The 14331-nt window shown below is 57.5% G+C and overlaps 1 long non-coding RNA gene across 3 annotated transcripts; it reads left to right on the top strand.

Annotated features, from left to right (window-relative positions):
* Nucleotides 1-971: 971 nt before the first annotated feature.
* On the top strand, nt 972-4096 carry LOC109757442 (uncharacterized). 3 transcript variants are annotated; one of them, XR_012188055.1, is made up of 7 exons: nt 1153-1407; nt 1815-1892; nt 1975-2052; nt 2265-2426; nt 2877-3057; nt 3171-3296; nt 3733-4096. It is a non-coding gene; the product is annotated as an uncharacterized lncRNA (long non-coding RNA). The 3 variants fall into 3 exon arrangements; XR_012188054.1 differs by lacking the exon at nt 1815-1892 and having other exon boundaries at nt 972-1407; XR_012188053.1 differs by lacking the exon at nt 1153-1407 and having other exon boundaries at nt 1604-1892.
* Nucleotides 4097-14331: the final 10235 nt, after the last annotated feature.

The following is a 14331-nucleotide window of genomic DNA, read 5'->3' as shown; positions in this document are numbered from 1 at the left end:
ATTTTATTTTTTCTTTTTTGCTTTGTCATTACAACAAACATGTTGTGGGCACCGCCGACGTCCTCCCCGTGCCGCGCAGACTGCGTGCTGTTCATGGGCCATGCCGCACGGCTGCATCGCGGCGCACGCACGGCGCCCCCGCCCCCGCGGCCAGCAGCCGCGCCTCCAGCTCCGCCAGCAGCACGCGCGCCCGGGCGTCGTCCTGCTCCCTCAGCGCGGCCACGAGGCGCGCGGCGAGCTCGTGGTTCGCCCACGTCTGAATCTCCGCCGCGACGGCCCCGGCTGCGCGCGCGATCCCCCGCCTCGCCTTGCACCGCCGGCACCGGGCCCGCAGTCCCCCAACCACCCCGCCTCCGGCCGCCTCCTCGGAGGCGCACCAGGAGAGGGCCCTGGCCGTGGCGAGCAGGCGGCAGAGCGGGTGCAGCTCGGGGTAGCCGGCAAGCAGGTCGTGGGCGGCGGCCTCGAGCACGAGGAGCGCGCCGGCCTCGAGCGCGAGGAGTGCCAGGCCGCGAGGAGCGCCCGCGGCGGCCTCGAGCGCGAGGAGTGCCCGGCCTCGACAGTCCGCGCGGCGTCGCGCAGCGCCCGCAGCACCTTCAGGAAGCCGTCGTCCCGCTCCCCCTCCTCTGGCCATGCTCCGCCCCGGCCGTGCTCGGCCACGGCCGCGCGAGCGCGAGCCCCGCCCCGGCCGTGCTCCGCCACGGCCGCACGAGCCCCTCCCCGCTCCGGCTGTGTGTGGTAGGTGGTGGGCCGATGCATGCGAGGAGAGAGGAGAAAGAAAAGAGAGAAAGGAGAGGAGAGGAGAGAGAGGGGCTGGCAAGTGGGCCGATGCATGTGAAATAGAGCGCCGGCGCCCTCAGCTGCACCCCAGCTTTATGGGTTTGGGCCGGGACTGCTGGCCGACTTTGACGAAATCCGGCGCTTTTTCAGCTTTTGGGGCATGACTGGGAGAAAAAAGGCCTCCTGGGCGGGCTGTTGGGGGCCTAGTGGAGATGCTCTTATCCCCCGACCCCTAGGATCGCCGCACCCGCCACACCACCACCACCACCACCACCGCCGCACCAGCCATTCACGCCGCGAGAGACGCGAGCGGGGCTCCTCCTCCAGCCCGATGGCGTCTGAGGCCAGGTCCGGGGGCGTGCGGCGGATTACGCTGCAGCCGAGGGACGGCTACGCGGCGGCCTCCCTGTCCTTGGGTGGCACCGCCCTTGCCAAATCGAAGGCGAAGGCACCGGCGGCTGCCGCGTCGCCGCCGTCGGTGAGGTCGTATGCTGCCAGGGCTGACGCGGTGAGCAGGGCGCGGCGGTGGTGAGGGAGAAGGAGGTGTCGCTGGCAGAGGAGCTAGAGAAGGTGCGGGAGCGGCGGGGACGGGTCGTGGTGGAGCTGATGCGCCTCATCGAGATGCCGTAGGTATGGTTGTTGTCCACTGAGAACCGCCACGTCTTCCCTCTGTTTCGATTCCGTTTGGTAGTTGTTCTGGCGCTCGGTTCTGAATGTCAATGGTGATTTAGTTCTAGGTCTTTTCCCCAAATCCTAATTCCCGTTCTCGGCTGCTATCCTGCTATTCCGACGAGTGTTCTGACTTCTCTGATGATGTGCAGATTTTGATTGCCTTGTGAACTTGATTCAGATTATCAGATGTTAAGTCAGTCAACCATGTGTTTGCGTGCCATGTAAATTTCCATCGCCATGGGGTTAACCTGTTTCTACAAATTAAAGTAACTTGATTAAGGTGTTAAATCTGTCAAGCGGTCAGTCACAGTACTGAGCAGTCAACCATGTCCTGATTTAGAGAAGTAACATTTTTTTTGAAATAGAAGAACATGCAGTCCTTTTACAAATGAAAGAGAGGCAAAGAAAGTGTTGAACAAGAACAACTATCAGCACAACATGTTGTGAGTTGCACATCCTTTTTTGCATTCATTTTGAAAAATGACCCCTTCTTAGTTGCTTGTCACGCTCGGCCACTGGTTGCAGGTCTATGTTCTGGTGGAATCGTTGATTTCTAAGGAGGAGAGGAAGAGAATACAGGGGACTGCGTCCTCAGATTCTCAGGTAAATGCTCTGCTCGTTTTTATTTTCACATTACTGATTGGCAAAAATTGTGCTTGTGTCTAACACATGCTTAAATTCATCGAGAAACAAAATGTTCGTGATCTGAATCTCACATGCTTAAATTCGTTGAGAAATCAGGATCCTATACTTCATTAATTTGCCTAGACGAAATACTTATTAGTATGATTTGTAATTCCATTCACATGTTTCAGGGTCCGGTCATAGTGGCTTCAAGCTTTATTTTTAACCTTCTTGTAGTAATGGATAATTACAAGAACATTCCTCAATTCCTCTATGGCTTAAGCCCATCTCAGATGGAAATGTCTAAAACTGACGACAACCCTTATAATCGGCAGTCAAGGAAAGTTACAGAGGTTAGTGAGATTATCCATTACTGCAGTTACATTACTGAAAATAAATAGTGGCATCCAGTGCTATAAGTGACACTCTCAAATTCATTCCAAAGTACTCCAGACTCCAAAGCATGTCCTTTTCATCCATTCAGGTTAGCAGCGAGCAAGGCCATGGCATCTTTCTTTCCCCTAGAAGTTTAAAGAATCCAATTAGTCATTGACAAATACTTTATGACAAATAGTTGATGGTGTATATGTGTAACACGTGGAGAATATCAATGTAAGACATGATATGAGTTGGTGTAGCAGGTTCATTTGTTTGTAGCTATTACATAGGCGATCTCTTGTTAATAGAAATCACTCACTTTTTTTCTTTTCGTATATTTATTCCTGTAGCTACTGTACAGCACAACATGCAAGGAAATATATGTCTGATGAAATTTAATTTTATTTGTTCTTTGCTCTTTACAGAAATCTTGGATTCATAAATGGGAGAAGCACATAAGGGAGAAGAAGATGATTGCAAGGATGGAGAGGGAGTAAATCATTTGGAGGGATAGAATGCCACTGTTTGGTGTTTTTATGCATTTTTGTTTGCTTTCAACTGTGTTTGCACTAGCTGGGAATAAGTGACTAGGCAATAAGTGTAGATGTATGGATATGCTCTAATGCTCCTGGTTTACTATAAATCTTCGATTTGGAATGATGTGTAATGGTGTGTAATGCTGCTGGTTTTCTAACGGTTGGGCATGATGGATGTTGCAGGTTCATTGATGACGGCCAAGGGTTCATGCTCGGAAAGGACGACATCTTGCTCCATGTTGTCGGCTCAGCTAAAGTCCTTAATCATGAGGAGATGGGACACGTCGATTGTTAGAGTACACTTGACAGGTGCATTTTGTGAAATTCTAGCCAAAAGATTGACAGCATGCTTGCCTGCTTGTTCTTTTCAGTTCCAATAAATGTTCCTTTTCTTATTGAATCCAAAGTAGCTAGCGGAGATCAAGTGAAAGGCTGTTGATTGTCCCAAAGTTCTTTCCTCTACAAAAGAGTGTAATCTTAACCAATGATTGTTTCCAACATGCAAGGACGTGACCACACAAATTTATATATCTTAATCTCATATGCTATCAAGCTTTTCAAGTGCGGTTACCAAGCGCCTCTTTTATTTAAAGAAGTTGCTGATTTTTTTATTTAAATAGTTGATACCTAACTAGGTGAACGAGAAAATTTCTTTTCCCTATTCGTGCATGTTTGCTAGTACTATTTGGTTGAACTGATGCAATTTGTGTACTAACAAGTTTTCACTTTCCCGACGTGGGCGCAGAGGTGATCGACGCTGACTAGCACGGCCCGGTGGCGCTGTGCTCTTCAACCACTCGGAGACGGACTTCGCCGTGAAGCCTTGTTCCCACGTCGCACAGATGATCGTCCAGGTGATTTCGACACCGGAGGTCGCTGAGGTGGAGGACCTTGACGCCACCGTCCGGGGGAGGGAGGATTCGAGTCCACCAACGTCTGAACTCCGAGCCTAGGTAGATACATCTAGAGAAGTGGTCTGTTTAGGTTGGTGGTAGACCACTAGGGAAGGTACCCACCTTACGATGATGGTTGTGTGTGTCTGATGTTAAATGGAATCTTGAGATGGTTTTGTGACATGTTAAATGGAATATTGAGATGGTTCAGTGACATTCGTTTGTTTTGCATTGGACGTATTACTATTCATGAATACTACATCTATTTTTTATTTTTTATTCCTAAATTGTTAGTAGTAGCGTGGGGAGGAAACTGAGCGCTACTAGTATATAGGATACTAGTAGAGTTGGTTGTTTACCCATGCTACTATTATTTTATTAGTAGTAGCACGTGTATGTAATAGCAGTAGCGTGGGTGGAACACGCTACTATTAACAAAGTTAGTAGTAGCGCGGGTTTAACCCACGCTACTATTAACTATTAGTTGTAGCGCGATACTAGTGGTGCGGGTACCCGCGTTGCTAGTAGCCATTTTACCCGCGTTGCTAGTAGCCTTTTTCCTAGTAGTGATGTCCTATGGTCACTGCATTGTCTTGCCAAATTAAAATAGAGACACGGTTCAAATCATATCAGTTCAAGACAAAGCAGCAGTGAAAGAATACAAAGCATGGGAAACTACACGGCACAACAAGATTTCAGATGGGTACCACGGGTCTACATGTACAACAACACTATTGGCTCTGTTGTGATGCTAGTAATGTGCATGATATGAGAAGTCAACTGTATACACATTTGAAATTGAAATCTGTCGGATCTCGGGTTTCGGCAAAACCCTTAAGGTTCGAACTCTAGGGTGCGCGCGAAGATATCTCCCTCACAGATCACGCCCTCTCGCGCTTCGCGATCTCTAAGCTGGCTCGACGAACTCGCAACACAAGGGACATAAGATTTATACTGGTTCGGGCCACTGTTGTGGTGTAATACCCTACTCCAGTGTGGTGGTGGTGGATTGCCTCTTGGGCTGAGGATGAACAATACAATGGGAAGAACAACCTCCTGAGGAGAGGTGTTCTTGTGCTTGGTAAACTTGTGTGGATGAGGATGATCGGAATCCGTCCCCTCCTACTGTGGTGGCTAGTCCTATTTATAGAGGCCCCGGTCCTCTTCCCAAATATTGAGCGGGAAGGGATCCCACAACGACCAATTTGAAAGGGGACAGCTAGTACAACTTATCCTGACAAAAGTAGTCTTCGCCTGCAAAAGGCTCTGGTGGTGACGCTGCCTTGGGCTCCACGGTGACCTCCGTCCCGCCGTCCTGCTGGTCTTGGTCTCGTTGCACCGATATGGAAACCTTTGCTTGACGCCTCGGTACTCCTCGCCTGCGCTTGCCCCCTTAGCACCAAAGAGTAAACAAGGACACTGCGCGTGCTAGCGCCCGCCTGGTCTCGATCGTCATGGCTCACGTCACGAGAACCTCACGAGGTTTGCCTTGCCTTGATCTCTCCGCCCCTCGTGAGCCAGCCTGGTGAGGCCGCTCCCGAGGAGGTCTTGTGTCGTCCGCCTCGCGAGGCTTGGCCCCTCGCGAGGGTCTTGAAAGCTTGTTGGTGAAGATGGGCCGTACGGGCCCGCTCGCAGAGCCACGCCGTGGGCCGCAGGCAGGCAAGTCTGGGGACCCCCGTTCCCAGAACGCCGACAGTAGCCCCCGGGCCCAAGGCGCGCTCGGGCATGGCTTCGAGGCGAAGCCAACGGGCAAGTGCGGAGCACCGCGGGCCCCAATAGCCTGCGGCCTTGGTCGATGCATGGCGGTTGATTGGACATGGGCGTCTCCGCTTCCCCACGCTGCCTCGGCAACTGCCCGACTGTCAAAAGGCTGGCGTAGACAGCGCTTGCCTTCACTGCTTCCTTTCGCCTCGCTCAGATCCCCTTTCTTGCGCCCTGCTTCCGAAATCTCCAGATCTGCTTCCATCTTCCACCACATCGGCGACCAATGGCGCCTCGCAAGGCCAAGTCTACCTCGTCGCCGGCTTGGTACGAGCCAGCTCTCGATGCGCCCAACGTCTCGGAGAAGAACCTCGTCGCCACGCGCTTGCTGACGGCGGGGGAAAGCAACGAGAGCGGGAAGACGGAGCTCCGGGTTGCCTCCGACGTGCCGGAGCCCGAGGGGAGCACCTTCTTCCCCTTCTTCACGAGCAGCGTCGTTGAAGGGCTGGTTCCCCCCTTCTCTGACTTCTTTTATGAGGTCCCTGGCCACTATGGGCTGCAGGCGCTGCATATTCATCCCAACTCCATCCTTCTCTTGTCGATCTTCGCCCACTACTGCGAGGCGTACCTCGGCGTGATGCCGTCTGTGGCTCTTCTGCGCCACTTCTTCTTCCTCCGCATCAACGAGGGTCACACCTCCGGGTGTGCCAACTTCATCGCGGCCGGTAAGGCCAACTCGATCTCGAAGACGGGGAAGAAAGCCGACGGCTTCCGGAGCAAGCGGGCCATGATGGACGCTAAATGCGTCCATCCACGCTTGATGCTGCCGACGGAGATGCCCCAGTCTGACAAGAGGTGGTCTTGCGCGAAGCTCACCGATGAGCGGGCGACGTTGGTGCCGGAGCAGATGAAGACCGACCTGAAGCCGAGCAACGCGAAGGCGGCAAAGGTGACAGGGGCCATGCTTCTGAGGGAATTCCTGATGCTGCGCGTAGCCCCGCTTCAGGCTCGCACGCGCCCATTGTGGGAGCTTTGGGATGAAGAGGACAAGGTTCGCTTGAGCCCGAAAGCCTTGTCTGACGAAGAGCTGGCCGTGGTTCTTCGCCTCTTGGTTGGGGACGACCAGGAGTACCCGCCGAGCATCTTCACCGCCCTTGTTTCGCCGCGAGGACGGGGCGCAGGTCGTGGCTTCCAGGCCGACTTTTGACGGGCGTGGGCTGGTGCCACCGGCGCCTACCGGGGCCCCTGTGGCGCCGAAGCCGGTGGAGCTGTCTTCTGATGAGTCCCGCGGGGAGGAAGAAGAGGAGGAGGAAGACTCGGAGGTGACCCATGAAGGGACGGGGGAGACCTCCCCCTTGAGCAAAGCTGACATCCTCCGCACCCTTCCCGACGAAGATGAGTCTGACGCCCGCCAGGAGAGGGGAGAGACGCCGGCAATCCCGACGAGGGGCCGATCGGTGGTGATCTCCCGGGATGCTACTTCTGTTCTGGCGCCGCCTGGTGCCGCTTCCGGCCCCTCCGCTGCCCCAGCTTCTGCTCCTGGAGCCTGCACGCCCGTGCCTCAAGCCTCGAGGCTCTCGGGCTTCAAGCTCAGCAAGTGGAGGGTGGACTACGTCGCAGTGGACCAGTAAGTGCTCGTGCTTTGCCTTGTTCTTGATTATGCTGCTGATTCCCGATGCTTCTCCGCTGCGCGATCAGGCCGACGCCTGTGACGAAGAAGAGGAAGGAGGATGCAGCGACCACGCGTGGGGCTGAACCATCCGCATCGGCTGCACCCCCCTCCGCGAAGAAAGGAAGCGATAGCACTCGCACCTCTCCGGCCCGATCGCCCTCGCGAAGCCTGGAGGGGCGTCGTCCAGAGGAGTCAGCCCCCGAGGCCCTGCTGGCTCCGGAAGTGCTGATGTCTGGCTCGGCTGCCAAGGTCCCGAAGGCTCAGGAGCCCTTGGTCTCCCAGGCCCTGGCGATGACATCGCCTCCTCCTGCTGCGTCAGTGCTTCCAGGTCCTTCTGCTTCTCCTGATGTCTTGGAGCACGCCCTTTTGGAGATGGCCCAGCTGCGAGAAGATCTTCAAGGCGCCGACCCCCTCCTGATGGCCGGGCGTCTGGAGCTAGTTTCTGGCTGGCTCTGCTCCAACGTGTCCGTTCGAGCGGCGCTGAGCCAGGCCATGGTGACCTCTGAGAAGGAGAGGCAGGCCGCCGCCCAGGCAACGGCCACTCGCGAGGCGGCATTGAAGCACGTCAAGGCCGTCAAGAGTCGCTGCCAGGCACTGGAGGCCGAGCTGAAGACCCTGCGCAGCGAACGCGCAGAGGAAGCTCGTGTCCGTCAGACGGAGGAGGAGAAGATGAAGGCCCGGGAGGACGCCGTCAAGGGTCGCCACGCCGAGCTGGAGCAGTCGGCAAAGGGGCAGGCCATCGAGCGCGGCCGACTGGAGGAGCTGGAACGGAAGGTGAAGGTGGGGCAAGCCGAACTTGGCGCGAAGGCGAAGGTTCTGGCTGAGGACCGAGTGGCCTTCACGCTTCTCAAGAAGAGGTCTCGCGAGGCTCTGAAGTCACTCTATGAGAAGGGCTTGGAGAGGCCGCTGACCACCGACGAGGACGGCCCCGCCCAGCTGCTTTCCTACTTGGTTGCCGGGCTTGAGGAGGTTATGAACGGCATCGGTCCCATGGCCGAGGCAGAAGCCCGCGTTCTTTCGTCAGCTGCACTGACGTGTGTCTTGAGTCACCTCCATCTTCGCGACCCAGCTGCCCGCCTGGACGAGCTGCTGGAGCCTGTGGATGAGGAGCATTGTGCGGCCGCTGCCGCAGCCGTGAAGGGCCAGGTGGAGGCCCTGCTGAAGAAGTTCCGCGGCTTCGCTCCCCCGCCTTCGACCGGTGGTGCTACCAACCCTACGGCTCCGACTGGCGGTACAGGTGAAGGCGACGCCGCCAAGAGAGGAGCACCTCTTGTGGGCGATGGCAATGTCCAGGGGTGACCTGCGGCTGCTTTCCTGTTTTATTCCTGCAACATGCATCATGCCTCGTGGAGGCGTTTAGACTTGTGCTTGATATTTGGGAGAACAATATGTCTTGTAATATTTTCTTTGAGATTTTGCAATTTTCTTCCTATTTGCTTTACGTTCTACGTCGGCAGAGCCCGGCCCCGCGCATACCTCAACCGCCGTTGGGCCGACCGGAGACCAGGACGGAACCAAGGAGTGAGGGGCTACGTGACCAGTTAGGCTCCTGTGTCGCGATGCTCACGAGTCCCCCTTGACGTGCAAACACCCTTCATACCTTTGCCCTCGCCGAGGCTCGGCTCGGGAGGGGCGCGCGACGACCAGGTCCGGGGAACCTGGTTAGGTGGCGTACACTTGGGCGTGACCCGAGCGCAGCCCCCGTGCCCAGCCCCCTCGCGCAACTTTCCCGAGGGGAGGTGTTGCGGTGAGGCCGGACACTGAGCTCAGGGGCTCCCTGAGGTTGATGCGGCCGTGGGGCCGCCCTCAGTTGTTTATCACCAGCGTGGAGCATAGCGCTTCCGCACTTGCACGGGCATAGCCGCTCCTCGGCAGTGTCGACGGCCAGCGCGGAGCATGGTGCTTCCACTGGTACGTGGGAGGGGACTCCCTACTGCGGAGAGCCCCCGGGGCGTGTACAGCCCCGCCCTGACACGTGGCTTGCACGGCAGGGCTAGACGAGGTGTGTCTGGGCACTCGTGAGCCAGCGCGGGACTCACGAGGCCCTACCTCAAGGCGGGTTGCGCCTGGTCTTGGTTCTTGTTCGCTGTGTTGGTCCTGCGAGGTGGTCAGACAACCTGTGCCGAACGAATCTCCTGAGGTTATCGCGTGAGAAGGCCAAGCACCAACGGCCCCAGGAGGTGATGTGAACGGGGCCTGCTCGCCAGACAGAGCTCAGCCGTTGGATTTATCGATGCTGCAGGGATGGGCCCGAGCACAGACGCCGTGCCTAACCCTCTCACGCGAAGGGTCCTGAGAAAGACGACGGGCGTGCGGCTCCCGCGGTGGGTGACAATCGAGCAGGTGATAGTAATAGATAGATTAAGCATGGAAAGCAAACTGGCTCAAGCAAATGCAGGGAAGATACATGCCACTAGGTCAGGCCCGAGCGGCTTGGGGATGATGCGGCCCGAGGGGCGCCCCCAACAAGGTAGGCTAAAGACATAAAAAGGGATACATGCCACAGGGACGGACCCACGCGGCCTGGGAATGATGCAGCCCGAGGGGCGCTCCCAGCTAAATAAACTTGGAAAATGTCACCTAGTTCTGTTGATGAAGAGATGTTGGGGCAGCTGAAGGTACGCGGCTGAAGGGGTTGCTCTTCACGAGCCACTGGGGCCCTGGGCCTCGGGAGGCTCTGGGGGTCCAGGCGGTTCCTTGAGGACCGTCTCCATCTCCGTCAGGACGGCGTGGTGCCTGGCCTCCTGAGACGCCTGGACACGCCGCAGGTTGCGCTGATAGGCGGACGCCATGCTCGGCAGGCCGAAAGGCATGCGAACGTAGCTGTGCGGTGGGCCCTCGCAGCGTCCCACGCGCGAAGGCCAGAAGAGCTCCTGAGACGTGTCCCGGTTGAGCCCTGGGACGTCGATGCAGACGCGCAGCCCGGCATCCTCGCCTGGATGGGGAGCTGCACCCGGTGAGCGGCGGTCGCCGCGCATGGCTCTAGCGTCCTGCAGTTCCTGAGTGGTCTTGGTAATGAACTCCTGAGCGGTGGGCACTCCTCGCCTTGTGTCCTCCTGAGGGAAACGTGCCGCGAAGCACGCCTCCAAGTGGTGCCCGAGCGCCTCCTCATGACGTTGGCAAGGTCTAAGGCCCTCCAGAAGAGAGCCCTCGAGCCCTGCCCAAGGAGGGCGCCGGGCGCGCCTTCCTATGCGAGGGAGGGAGGCGCCCCAGGCGCGGGCGCTGATCCTGACGAGGTACCTTTCACGACGCCACCCTCCTGAGGTCCTGCACGGAGTAGCTTCTTCTTCTTCTTCTTCTTGGGGACAACCTCAGGAGGGTATCGAGCTGTGCTGTTGTTGGGGTCTTTGATTGACGCTTCTTGGAAGGCGCACTCGAGGGTGCACACCGCATCTCTTTCTTCGCAGGGGACTGTGATGATCCCGCCGCTCCCTGGCATCTTGAGGACGTTGTAGCCGTGGTGCGTCACCGCCATGAACTTGGCCAGGGCTGGATACCCGAGGATGGCATTGTATCGCAGACGGATGTGCGCGACGTCGAAGTCGATGAGCTCGGTGCGGTAGTTGTTGCATTCTCCGAAGGTGATAGGGAGGCGGACCTGCCCTATCGGTGTGGTGGAACCGTCGGTCACTCCTGAGAAAGGCTTGGTAGGCTGAAGCTGGTCGTAGGGCACTTGCAGGTTGTCGAACGTGTCAACGGACAAGACGTCGAGTCCTGCACCGCCGTCGATGAGGGTCTTGGTGACTTGTACATTGCTGATGACGGGCGAACAAAGCATCGGGAGAACGCTAGCAGTGGCCACACACTTAAGCTAATCTGCCGAACTGAAAGTGATGGCGCACTTGGACCACCTGAGTGGGCGTGTGGCCTCGAACTTGGGGAGGACTGCGTTCACCTCGCGGGCAAACTGCTTGAAGATTCGTCGTGAGGTTGGGGCTTGAGCCCTGCCCAAGATGCAGGCGATAGCACGCGGCTCCTGGAAGCCCCCAGCCCCCTCGTCTTGATGGTGGTCGTCGTTCCTTCTTGGTGGTGGCGGCAGCGAAGGGAGCCCAGCATTGCCCTGAGGACGATCCTCGTGAGGCTGATCTCTCCAGGCGCCCTCATGAGGCTCATCCTGCCAGCGGTCCTCACGAGGCCGGTCGCGCCACTCCTAGCGTGGGCCATGGTTGTCCCAGCGTCCTCTGCCACGTCCTCCTCCTCGGCCGTAAGCCCCGGTCGTTGCGCTCGGGGCGTCGACCGAAGCATCCATCGCGAATGGCCCTGAGCTCCTGACAATCGTTGGTGTTGTGGCTGTGCACGTTGTGGAAGGCGCAGAACGGTCGGCTGCTCTTGGATGACTCGGGCTGGTCCCTGCCGCGCTTCGAGTCCGGCTCTGCCGCGAGCACGGCTGCTCCCTTGCGCTTCACGTCCTTAGCCTTGGCTTTCTTCTCCTCCAGGTCGGCAGCTGGGAGCTCGAGAAGGGAAAGGCGCCCTTCCTCAGCCCTTGCGCACTTGGTCGCCAGGTTGAACAGCTCCAGGGATGTACACTACTCCTCGTGGATGGCGATCTCCTCCTTCATTTTGACGTTGCGGATGCCATCGGAGAACGCCGAGATGATGGCCTCGTCCGTCACCTTGGGGATCTTGAGACGAACATTGTTGAAGCGCTGGATGTACTTCTGGAGGGTCTCTCCTGGTTGTTGCTTGACGCGGCGCAGATCACCCGCGGCCGGGGGGCGGTCGCGAGTGCCCTGGAAGTTGGCGACAAAGCGGTCGCGCATCTCGTCCCAAGAGGAGATCGAGCCTGGAGGCAGGTTCAGGAGCCACGACCGAGCGCCGTCTTTGAGCGCCATGGGGAACTAGTTCACCATGACTTTCTCATCGCCGTTGGCCGCCTCGATGCTCAGCTCATAGAGCTGCAGGAACTCCGTGGGGTCGGGGGTGCCGTCGTAGCGCGGAGGCAGGCCTGGCTTGAACTTGCCCGACCAGGCGACGCTACGCAGCTCGGGGGTGAAGGTGCGGCAACCGGCCGTGGTCACTGGGGCCCATCTTGGAGGTGGAGCTTGGTCTTGGTGCTCGCGCGCCGCCACGGCAAGCGGCGCAGGGCCCTGCTGCAGCAAGCGATCCTGACGCGGCGGTGCGGGGAGCGGTGGAGCGTTCTCTTGCGGGCGAGGGACTTCCTGGCAGCTTCCTTCTTCGCGCACGGGTGCCAGACGCGGTGGGTCGCGCCGCGGAGCCGCGCGCCTTGGCGCCAGGGTGCCGTCTTGGTGCAGAGGTGGTGGAGGTGCTCCGTGAGCTACGTTGCCCGTAGCTGGCGGTGTACGAGGCAGCGAGAGGGACGGTCCGGGGGAGCCCCCTGCGGCGCTGACAAGCTCGGCGATGCAGTCTAGCCAGTCCTTGTAGAGGTCGTCGATGGGGCGGTAGCGCAGGAGTTCATGCACCATGCACAGCGCGGCCTGCGCGGCCACGGGAGCGCGACGGGCATGAGACGACGAGCCGGCCGGGGTTAGCGATGGAGTGGCGGTACGGCCATCCCGCCGCACCGAGGGGTGCAGCGAGGAGGCTTGCTGCTCGTTCCCCGCTGGGCCGGTGGCGGCATTGATGGCAGGCGACGTAGAACGACGAGGTGGCCCGCCGACGGGAGCCGTCTGGGCGACGCGGGTGGCGAGGGTGACCCTGCGCTCAGCGCGGGCTTGGCGGGCGTCCGCCATCGATGCGACGAAGCGATGGGACGCGGATCACGGAAGGAAAACTCCGGCGCACCCCTACCTGGCACGCCAAATGTCGGATCTCGGGTTCCGGCAAAACCCTTAAGGTTCGAACTCTGGGGTGCGCGCAAAGATCTCTCCCTGACAGATCACGCCCTCTCGCGCTTCGCGATCTCTAAGCTGGCTCGACGAACTCGCAACACAAGGGACACAAGATTCATAATGGTTCGGGCCACCGTTGTGGTGTAATACCCTACTCCAGTGTGGTGGTGGTGGATTGCCTCTTGGGCTGAGGATGAACAGTACAATGGGAAGAACAACCTCCTGAGGGGAGGTGTTCTTGTGCTTGGTAAACTTGTGTGGATGAGGATGATCGGAATCCGTCCCCTCCTACTGTGTTGGCTAGTCCTATTTATAGAGGCCCCGGTCCTCTTCCCAAATATTGAGCGGGAAGGGATCCCACAACGGCCAATTTGAAAGGGGACAGCTAGTATAGCTTATCCTGACAAAAGTAGTCTTCGCCTGCAAAAGGCTCTGGTGGTGACGCCGCCTTGGGCTCCACGGTGACCAAAGAGGAAACAAGGACACTGCGCGTGCTGGCGCCCGCCTGGTCTCGATCGTCATGGCTCACGTCACGAGAATCTCACGAGGATTGCCTTGCCTTGATCTATCTGCCCCTCACGAGCCAGCTTGGTGAGGCCGCTCCCGAGGAGGTCTTGTGTCGTCCGCCTCGCGAGGCTTGGCCCCTCGCGAGGGTCTTGAAAGCTTGTTGGTGAAGATGGGCCGTACGGGCCCACTCGCAGAGCCACACCGTGCGCCGCAGGCAGGCAAGTCTGGGGACCCCCGTTCCCAGAACGCCGACAAAATCAACAAAGCTATTGATAAGAGCAAGCCTGTTAAAGAAACATGCGTGAACATACCTGCTGTGCCATTGGTGTTTTGATTAGAACCTTCAATTTAAAAATAAGTTTGTATGAGTAAATACAGTGATACAAGAGCAAAGCAGTATGCATGATAGCAATCATAGTTAAAAAAGGCGTGCCTAACCGAGCGCTTGAGCGCGACTAGGCTCTAGGCGTTGGCAAAACGCATTGCGCATAACTACGCTTAAACTGTGCATAACTGCGCATAAGCATGCGCTTTGGCCAGTAAAGCGCAAGGTGGTGGGAAAACGCACAATTAACGCCTAGCGCTTTTTTGAACTATGATAGCAATGGAATCTTAAATTAGAACAGTTGTTCTTCAGGTTTAGGCACTTATTCTACATGAACAGAGTACAGTAAGACGCAAGAATATAGTACTTAAAAATAGAAAATGAGCTCATAGACCTTACCACATTCTTGGTTCAGGACCAGTACAGAACAAGGCATTCCCAGTCATCGTCCAGTAAA

The sequence above is a fragment of the Aegilops tauschii genome, chromosome 6, assembly GCF_002575655.3.
Source record: "Aegilops tauschii subsp. strangulata cultivar AL8/78 chromosome 6, Aet v6.0, whole genome shotgun sequence".
NCBI classification, from domain to species: Eukaryota; Viridiplantae; Streptophyta; class Magnoliopsida; order Poales; family Poaceae; genus Aegilops; species Aegilops tauschii.
The sequence above is the reverse complement of the archived record's forward strand: the minus strand, read 5'-3'. Positions and strand labels throughout refer to the sequence as shown.